We start from the raw sequence: 11,038 nt of genomic DNA, 5'->3' as shown, positions 1-11,038 counted from the left end.
GTCAGTCAGTCAGTCAGTCCTGACGAATGATATGTGATCGCGGATCACAACATCCATTTTGGCCGTTTTGGACATTAAGCCAGTTCCTACACATACGTCAAACGCTTGAGATTGTGAATGTTAATGTTGGCAGTCGGAGAAAAAAGAAGTTGAAAAAATACCATTTTGTTTCTTCCTTTGAGTAACAATATCAAATTATACAATATGAATTCATGCTCCCATGCACCGTGATGTCCATACATTCAGGCACCGAAGCATATGGCGTCCTTAATGTGTGCAAGAAACATGTTGTCGTGGGTTCTAGTCCAAGATTGTCTGATTATGTTTTGAAGTTTTCCGCAAAATTCCCTTGGGTTTCGCCAAAATGGTCTGTGACCTGCATCGATTCCGGCTTTCCTCACAGCTGACACGCCTCAAGAGAACTAAAATACCGCGATATATAGCGGCATTGAACCTACTTCACGCACTCTCCGTCAGGCAGTCAGTAACTCGTCCACTCTAGCTTCCATACATTCACTCGCTCTATCTCATTCAGTCGGCCACATGCACACAGTCACTCTTACCGATACTTACTCACTCTCTCACAGTCCCGTGCTCACGCACATACACATTCTCACCCACTCTTACTCTCACGCATTTACTCTCACATACTCACACACATACGCACTGTCACCAATACTTTCGCTAAACTATTGATAACTCTAAACTCTTGTCAAAAGCATCATCCAAAGGAAATCCCCGCCCCTCCTTCCAATACACACACACAAAATTTTTTTTAAATCTCCACAACCAGCCAAAACAAGAATGTAGTGTCATTAACCACACCTGCTGAATTGATGATAGTCTGTGAAGAGCAGATTCTTACTCTACACAATTAACCTGCGAAGTTTGATGATTTTATTCATGTAATTCTATCAAGGTGGTTTTACTTCATATATTTCATTACATGTAAGATGTAAGTGTGTTAAGTCACCATACAAATGAGATATGCTCTGGCCAATGTAATTAACATATTATTTTGAGTGAATATAATAAACATAATCAGAATTACCATAACCCTTTGATGCGTTTGTGATTTTGTTTGAGCCTGGCTTTGGGATACAATGACATGAATCAACCAAGACATGGAGTCTGACCAACCTATCCCGTTGCTTACATCCTACGACATGCATTCTAGGCTGCAGGAGACCAATTCCAACCCGGATCTTCACGGGGGGACTCACGGGATAGAACAATTGCTTTGAAAACACGCCGGGAGGTCTGTCTGCTGTACAAGCCTTCTTGGTCTCGGTGTTCGTCCAATCGTTGCATCGGGGAAGTTCAATGTGACATGGAAATCTAAGTCATGGACTTTTTGTTCGCGTTCTTTCAGTTAGCGTGGTATTTGTTCAAGCCTATTATTACCCACAACAAACGCCTCGTGATCGCCAAGAATTACAAATACGTTTAATGAAAGGACTTTTCCTAGAAAGGTACACAACAGATAAGCATTGAGACGGAGGTAAAAGTGAGTGAGTGAGTTTAGTTGTACGCCATACTCAGCAATATTCCAGCTATATGGCGGCGGTCTGTAAATAATCGAGTCTGGACCAGACAATCCAGGGATCAACCGGAGGTAATAGAAAACCTGAATGTACACTGCATTTAAATCACAATCTTCTTGTAGCCTGTTTTGATTAGGTAAAACTTTTTTATGCAAAATGCAAACACGATTCTTCAACATTTCCGTGCGAACTGGCTGTTTCTCCCGGATTACCTATATATTCTCAGTGCTCCGACATTTCTTGCGAGATCAAACTGACTTCTGATGGGAGCCCCACTTCTGCCATCTAGATGCAGCAACAGATGGAGATTACAGCCTTGGAAAGACCAATATAAATCACAATGAAAACGACATACCATTAAGACATCACGTATATTGCTATAAATTGCAATATAAACCACTACGAAAATATCTCGTCTCGAGGCCCCCTTTGGAAGTGTTGGCTCCATTCCTCCAATGAAAATTAACTCTCTTACCTTAAATATATAAGTTGTTTTTGGTATTGTGCACTTTTTCTGCTAAACTGGAGTTTTGTTTACCCTGTATTTGGGCCGGATGCCTAAAATACAATAAACGTCTCCCTCTTCTACCAGATGTCCTGGCCAAATATATCTGCAACGTCAACATCAAACGTTATTCATTCTTACATTCAGAGCGTATTTGTTAAATCTATCAGCCAAAGAAGTTTTGTTTCCTCGTCTTGCATTATTACAACCTTTGAGTTGTAACATCTCTGCAACAAAAGATGCTACATTGTCATCAAACAAGACAGGTCAATATGATGTAGATGGCCACACCATCACAGGCATAGCTGTAGAGGCTTTACTACACAGAACAAAGTGGACAGTATTTGAAAATATACTAAGCAGCAAAAGAAACGTCAGTTTGAATTTCCCTTCGCAGAAACGGATAACTGTAAACTCATTTAATGTTTTGATTGTATATTTTTGACATCTCCAACTTTACCTGAGCAAAGACATTCCTTCCCAAACTCAGAATGGAACCCAGGAAATGGTCTCAAAAACGCAACCTGATCTCGGAGATGGTACGGTGTTCTCCATGATTTTCATGCAACTCATGCTGCACGTGCTGTTCACAAGGACCAGCCCTATAAAATGCACCCCCAAACCTGGTTGAAACATTCACATTACACCGTCAGCAGGATGCCGCGACTCCCGACAGCTCAGAGGAACCAGGCGCTAGGAAGACTTGAAGCTGGCCACACAGCACAAGCCGTTGCCAATCACTTCCAGGTCAACGTTCGGACCATCTACAGGCTGCAGCAACGTTTCTGGGCCACCAACACCACAAATGATCGCCCCCGTACTGGCAGACCAAGGGTGACCACAAGATGACAAGACCGCCATATTGTGTAACAGCATGTACAGAATCCCTTTATGCAGGCATCCGAAACAGCACGCCAGACATTGGGAACACAATGAAGACCAATCAGTACTGATGCAATGCGCCGATGTCTTAACAGCTAGAACCTCCATTGCCGTAGACCTTACCGTGGACCTATCCTCACCCCTCGTCATCGGCGTGAACGTCAACAGTTTGCCCTACAACACCAAAACTGGCGATACAGGCAATGGAGAAATGTTCTGTTTACAGATGAGAGTCGGTACTGCTTATAAACTGCAGATGGCAGAACAAGAATATGGCGACGACGTGGCCAGCATTACTCAGACCAATGTGTTATGGAAAGAGACTCATGGGGAGGTGCAAGCATCATGGAATGGGGTGGAATAGGCCTGAACCAGAGAGTGGGTCCTGTGGTGTTCCAGAACCTTGGTCCTGGGAGAAGAGGCGGCATCACAGCGGTGCGCTACATCGACCAAGCTCTCAGACCCAACATCATACCACATTTTGCACGTCACCCGAACAACATTTTCCAGCATGATAACGCCCGGGTCCATACTGCCAGAGCTACACGGGACTTCCTACAGCAGAACGGTGTCGACATTATGCAGTGGCCAGCCCTTAGTCCTGATTTAAACCCAATTGAACATCTTTGGGATGAAATTCAGAGGAGACTGAAAATAATGTCATAAAAAAGGCCGAACACAGCCGATTTATAGAGCCAGGCCTTTCTCAGAGTGTGGTTCCAGGTGCCAATGGCCGTCATCAATCGATTGGTGCACTCCATGCATAGACGCTGTGCTTCAGTTATTGCCGCTCGTTGTGGTCACACTAGATACTGAAGTCAAGAGTCTGAATGGACTGCAAACTTTCACGTAATGACTTGGAATTGTGCTGAGTTATTCATTGATGTGTCAGGATATTGTACACAAAAATGTTTTTGATCCGCTTATTATGTCCATTTCTGTAATGATTTGATTACAGTGCCTATCTAATTTTGAATTCGTACTGACGTTGTTTTTGCTGCTGAGTATAGATGTACAGATGGTAGAACCCAATTGTTGCCTTCTTGTCACTGCTGTAAACACAGCTCTTGCCTCAGAACCGGAAACCCATGATCTCCATGAGTTATTGAGTTAATATTTATCGTCACATCGGCAATATTACAGCCATATCGTGATGAGAACAATTAATTATCAGTAAAGATTAATAGTATTAGAAGCTATAAAACTGTTTACGATAAACAGTAAAGCTACAAGTGTATCACAAAAAGAGATATAAAAGTAGCAAGTAAACTCAAAACTTATACTATAATGCAAGACAATACAATATAACAACGGGCTATAAATCAATCAACAACTGAAGGTAGATCACCATACTAGGGACTATGGGGACTTACAGTACCTTTGCTACCTGCATGGACCCTAGTTGGATTTACACCATCCCTTCAGCCGCTGGCGATTGTAGGGAAAATGTTTATGGGGACCCATATGTGGTTCGTGTAACGTGTGTTATATTCGGGATTACACCTTTTCAGAGAAGTACAGATTCTTGTACGCTTTTGGTGGTTGAGTCCCATCCGGGATTCGAACCCACATTCTCAGAGTGTAACACATTTTGTCGCCAGCACACAAAGTCAGTGCTTTTGAAGTTTTATGTCTTCAATCATATTCCAAGAAGTCCATAAAATTACAAAGGCTATTTCACAAAGGTTAGTTATTCATGCTACTGGGCGGTGGGGTTGCCTTGTGGTTAAAGCATGCGCTCGTCACGTCGAAGGCCCGGGTCCGATTCTCCACATCGGTACAATGTGCGAAGCCCATTTCTAGTGTCCCCCGCCGTGATATTGCTGGAACTTTGCTTAAAGCAGCATAAAACCCAACTCACTCACTCACTATTCATGCTAATTATTGCAATAATAGGACCACAGAGAGGCTATGTCTAAACACGTTTCTAGAATACTCGTACCCTTTGCTAGGTATGACAGACAATAAGCGACGATCCCTGTCGACCCGTGCGTGCTCTGAGAGGCACCCAGCGGTATCGTTTTACACCGTGCATAAGTCCCGTTAGTTGTCACAATAAGCCCATACTACAACAAACACAACATGATACACTAAATGGCAATGCAACTTTAATGGTACCATCGATTTCTCTGCGCGTGACGAGCAGTTAATATAGCAAGGATACCGATGTATGTGTAGGTATAGCGATTTAGTGACTCACACTGCTCAGGGAAGATGGAAAACTGGAGGTAGTAACACAGGAGTTATGTCCCTTTCATCAAACTACATGATTCTCACGCACGTTCCTTCGGCATTCTTATTAGTTATCAGACACACGCAGTGCCGCTTTTTTTACAATATTTTCGGTAAACTTATATCTAGATCCTAAAGTTGTTTCTCGTGAATATCGTCATTAGCACCTCGGAGGAATCATATTCTCCTTGAGGATGACGAATAAATACAAGTCGTCTGTCATACACAACTCACGAAGAGGTGAAGGGGAGACAGGGGCGGATACAGCTGTTTGAGAAAGGAGGGTGCTCACTTCATTTTCACCCGTTTTCACCCGAGTTTCAATGGTTATTGTTTAAGTTTTTTAACGCCGCGCTCAGCAAGAGTCCAGCTATAAGGCGGCGCTCTGTCTATAATCGAGTCTTTACGGATGGTTTGTTTACACGTAACGATCGTAATCTACATATCTACATTCAAACCAAACATCCCTTCTTTAAGGGGATGACGTAAATCATCTGACTACATAACGACATACCATTAAGACATGGGGGGGATGACGTAAATCATCTGACTACATAACGACATACCATTAAGACATGAAGTATTTTTGCATTAAATGCAATCTTACGACATAATCGAAACATTTTTCGAACACTATAAAGTTTATTTTAACAACAAAGTATGCTTGTGATTCTACAAAAAGTAGCAATATCACCTGGTGGTGACATATGTATGATGTTGAATAACTACATGTTGCATGCCGGTTTCGTTAGATCAGTAATGAAGCTCATTAGTCAGTAGAGTCGCGCGTTTGACGTTTTATTTTCACGACCAGTATATCACAACCTTGTCCATTGCTACACACTGTCATTACCGCAACAACCACAAAATGTCATTACTTAAGAAAGACAATCGAACCTATCAGTTATTTTTCATTATAGGTATTGCAAAAAAGCTGTTATCTCACTGTGTAAGTCATTTCCAATTTCAATTTCTTTCTTAAAAACATAACTAATCGTCTTCTCTACACGAGTTTGTGACTGATTCGTCAACCTTTATATATACACCTTCAACAGTAAAACAGCATGTATTTGCTTTTAATGACATAAAGGGAATGAAAACAAGGAACGCGTGCATTTATAGTTAAAGTTCATGTACAGGTATTGAAATATAGAAACTGTAAGCTTACAATAGCCCTGTTGTGATAATGACATGAGGGTTGTGGAAATGACAAGTCGTTGTTGCGATGACATAGTTGCTATACATAAAATCACAACAGTCAATATGAGTATAAGAGGAAGATTATTTAATGAACTGACAACTATGAATGCAAATCTTGACTAAAAACAGTTGAAACACAAACAAAAAACCTTAAAGAGGTTCAACCTGAAACAGTACATACTTCAAGATGACAGGTAATATCGCTCTCAACAAATGTGGCAAGAAACGTATTTAATGCATTGGACGGTAATGTGTAATAGGAACAGCTTAAATGCAGAGGTGTGTGAGTGAGTGAGTTTAGTTTTACGCTGCACTGAGCAATATTCCAGCTATATAGCGGCGGTCTGTTAATAATCGAATCTGGACCAGACAATCCAGTGATCAGCATCATGAGTATCGATCTGCGCAATTGGGAACCGATAACATGTGTCAACGAAGTCAGCGAGTCTGACCACCCGATCCCGTTAGTCGCCTCTTACGACAAGCATGGGTTACTGAAGATCAATATTCTAACCCGGACGTTCACGGGTAAAATGCAGAGGTAAATTAACAAAATCTATAAACTATTTTAATCTGTGAATGTCTTGAAACATGTTGATCTTATCCAACACTTTACAAACTGCAATCCCGGTCTTCTTATCGAGCTGATTATGGCGTTCTGTGACTGGCTGTGGCTCATCAATCAAGGAGATGATATTGTCATGGGGGTACCACAATACATCATTTTGTTGCTTTGGACAAAAGAAACGGTGTATGCCAATGCTATGAACAACTTAGATCTCGACTTCATCCATGTCAACATCCTGTATGATTCCTGGATATGCTCGTGAATCATACTACACCACACACAGTCAGATCGTCAGTTATGTCTTTCAAAGTTACCATCATTTGGCATTTCTGTAGTTTGCTGTACTGCTTTGAAAACTGGAACTTGAAAGCTGAAAAGCACTGTCACCGAAATGTTTTTTGACATAGGCAGCTGGGAATCCTGCAGTATCCTTCTCCCTCATTCTCAGTGTACAGCTGATGAAGTCTCAGAGTGCCTTTGATTGTTCGAAGACCCTTCTGCAGATATGTGTCTTCTTCAACAATAGCTTCATCCATGACAAAGCGTGTTCACATCAGAACATATTCTCAAGGCATATATATGTCCTTGAGTTAAATATATTCAATTCTACCATGGCTTCATTAAATACTGGATTGTGGTTGGTTAATTAAAGTCATTCAGGGGTATATAATCACGTTATACAGGCCCCGCAATCATACATGGTTTACGATAATGCACTAAATTCGTCTGCCCACCAACATGGCGGACACCAATCTACCGATATATCGATAGATTACAGCGATTTTGCTGTAGGAAATTACACATGTCTTTGAAAATTGATCCAGTGACGATAAACCCGACTTATCACCTGCGTAAATCACAAAAATTGGTGATAATGCATACAAAATTACTTCACAAGCATAACACAAATATTCGGTTGAACAAGATCAAAACATCGTCTGCTTTCCGAAGAGAATGTCAACAAGAAGAATATGTTTCCGTTGATTCTATGTTATGTCAACATAGATTAAGCGATAGACTGTTGCATAATTTCCATATTATATTTATTATTCAGATTTCGTTGACGATATGGCCACTGATCCTGATCCGGTAAAGCAGGATGCATTATGATACATACGCCCGATACAAGGAAAACTTCCGTCCACATAGACAGTTTGGTTCTTAATTCAAACGAACCGATATGTTTATGAGAAATATGTATTATTGTTTCAAATGTAGCGGTAGTAGCCCTATAACGCAATTACAGAAGCTGTAGGATTCACTATAAACCGTTCTGTTTAGCCAAACATATTTTTTGTAAAAAATATGATATCGTTGAAAAAAATTATTTAGCCTAGTCACGATCCCTTTGAGCCATTACACTGTTTGAAGAATATAAGTACTCACCTAACCGTGTTTAGCACACCCTTATGTCCTGTTCCATCCCTTCGGAAATATCCCCAAAATCCAACTCTTTGTCGGCAGACTCGCGAACATGCCTGCGAATTTATTAATTATTTACTTAACATTATAATATAAATGACAACTTCTAGCTTTAGTATATTTACACAAAAAGACTAACATTTAAAACTAACCTTATTCCTGTGGCAAGTAACAGTGCTTGCTGTGGTTTGCTGTGGTGTGCTGTGGTGTGCCGTGCTGTGTTCTGCTGTCTTGTCAAAGGCCTGATGCTAAGTGTCATGTGCTTGGACACTAAGGTTATCAAATAAGCATAAAAACACTTGCACCCAATCAGAGATTGGATCTCTGATCATATTACACACGTGCACCACCTCACTTTCTCAGTGAAGACAATATTCAATTAAGGGACATAAATTAGATGCACCTAAACCACATAGATGTTTACCAAGAAACCTCAACAAAGCTTTGTAACAACGCTTGGAATGCGAGGCCTCTTCATGGTACTGTGGCGATAAACCTACTGTGTTTAAAAATTAGAGGTAGTATAACGGAATTATAATTTAATTCAAAACACGGTAGGTTTATCTCCAAATTAGTCTGTCATACAAAGCTCATGTACAGATGAAGGAAGATAAGCGAGGAAGGTCAGTGATCGGTCTGTTGGCCATGCCCTATTATAAGACGAACAGCTTAAAATGTGTCTGTGAGGATTATCTTTGTTGATATGCGTCTCAATGAGCGCAAAAGAAACTACTTTACACCCAATCTCACTTCATATTATTTGTTTGTCCTGTTTGAGCGCCATCGAGCTTGGTGTTCATTCATGTCGTTTCATTGCTTTATCAGTGGTTCATGCACAAGCAAAAATGCCGATCTAATCTAACTACAAACCAAGACATCATTATTTATGGAGTGGATGACTTAAATAAACCATCTACAAACACACATGCCATTAAGACATGTATATATGTTGCACAGTGCCTAATGTAACAACATAAGGTATAGTATGACCAGAAATTATTGAGAACTTTAGGAATATGTTTAATTGGATTTCTAGTATAAACAACCTTGACAAGCTATCAAGTGCTTGCTTTCATTCAAGAGAGACAACTCCGTTAATCCTTTTTCATTAGTTTGTGAAGAGTTATCCCCCTTTGTTTACTTGCTAGCAGACGACATTTTCAGTGATCCTCAGTATGGATGATTATGAGAAGAGGAAGTTGATTTTAGAGTAATAAAACAAGGACATCAGATCAGCTAAAGTGATTTCAAGTAGAACAGGCATCCCTTTGTCGACTGTTTATCGTGTTTTGAAAAATATTGCAAATGGATATGGCAGTGAGCACCAGAGAGGCGCAGGTAGGCCCAGAAAGTTGACTGTCGGTGACAGGAGGCGGCTTGGTATTCTTGTTTCTAAAAAACAAACAAAGGAGTTTAGAAAACTTAAGGCTGGATATGATTGATAGAGGAACTGTGGCTCTCTGTAAGGAGACAATTAGAACTGAGCTGCATGCAATGGGTTGGCAGAAAAGTCGAGGAATTCCATCACCGATCATGAAACCTGAACAAAAGGAGCGAAGGTTGAACTGGTGCTTACAGCATAGAAATTGTAACTGGGACAATGTGATTTTCTCAGATGAAAGTTCTGTGTAGCTGTTTCCTAATACATTGAAATTCTGGACCGAACAAACTGAAAAACCCTTGTATCAGCGCCCAAAGTACAGTCCGAAATTTAACGTGTGGGGGTGGCATATCTGTGTTCGGGGCAACGCCCCTCTGTGTATTTGAAGGGAATATGAACAGTGAGCGGTACACAGATATTCTCGAGGGACATTTACTTCCATCTGCTCACGTGTTCTATGGAAATGTTTGGATTTTCCAGCAGGACAACGACCCAAAACATCGTTCAAAGCATTCACAGGCCTGGTTTTGGACCCAAAATATGACATTATTAGATTGGCAAAGCTATAGCCCTGACCTAAATCCAATAGAAAATGTTTGGGGACTTATGAAGGAAAGTGTCAATAAGAAAAATCTGACAAATATTGCTGAAATGAAAGAAGAGGTGGTCCGATATTGGGACAGCATGGACCACGACTTTCTAACTTCTTTGATCAATAGTATGCCCCGCCGCATTGAAACCGGCATTGCTGCCCATGGCGACTTGACAAAATACTAACTGTTCACCTGTCTTTGAATCTGGAGTTATTCTCACTAATTTCTGGTTGTACTGTATAATTAAGCCTATGAACTCCAAATGAGTGAGTGAGTTAATATCGTGGCGAGAACAATTCATATATTAAAGATCAATAGATTTTGAACAAAAGAACTGTCGTCGATGGACAGTAAATTTACTCGACTATCACAGATCTTAACTTAAAACTAGTATGCTATCATAAAAATATATTACTATAGACAACAATATAAAATGGGCTACAGATCACCAGTAACTGAAGGCTGATCTCCATATTGGAGACCATGGGGACTTTTTTCTACCTGCATGGACCGTAGCTGGATTTACATCAGACCCTCAGGTGTTAGCCACAAAACACAAATTCTACGATTAAAACTCTGGCAATGATAAACATACATTGAATGATGTGGTCTTACGTACCGTCTCCGGGGGACAATTGTTTTGCGCAACTTCAACCCTCCTTGAGGGTACAGCCACTTACAATCATAGTTATTTATTACAAATATAGATTA

This window comes from Haliotis rubra, unplaced genomic scaffold (assembly GCF_003918875.1).
Source record: "Haliotis rubra isolate DU_JTF1 unplaced genomic scaffold, ASM391887v1 Scf98, whole genome shotgun sequence".
Classification (NCBI taxonomy): Eukaryota; Metazoa; Mollusca; class Gastropoda; order Lepetellida; family Haliotidae; genus Haliotis; species Haliotis rubra.
The sequence above is the reverse complement of the archived record's forward strand: the minus strand, read 5'-3'. Positions refer to the sequence as shown.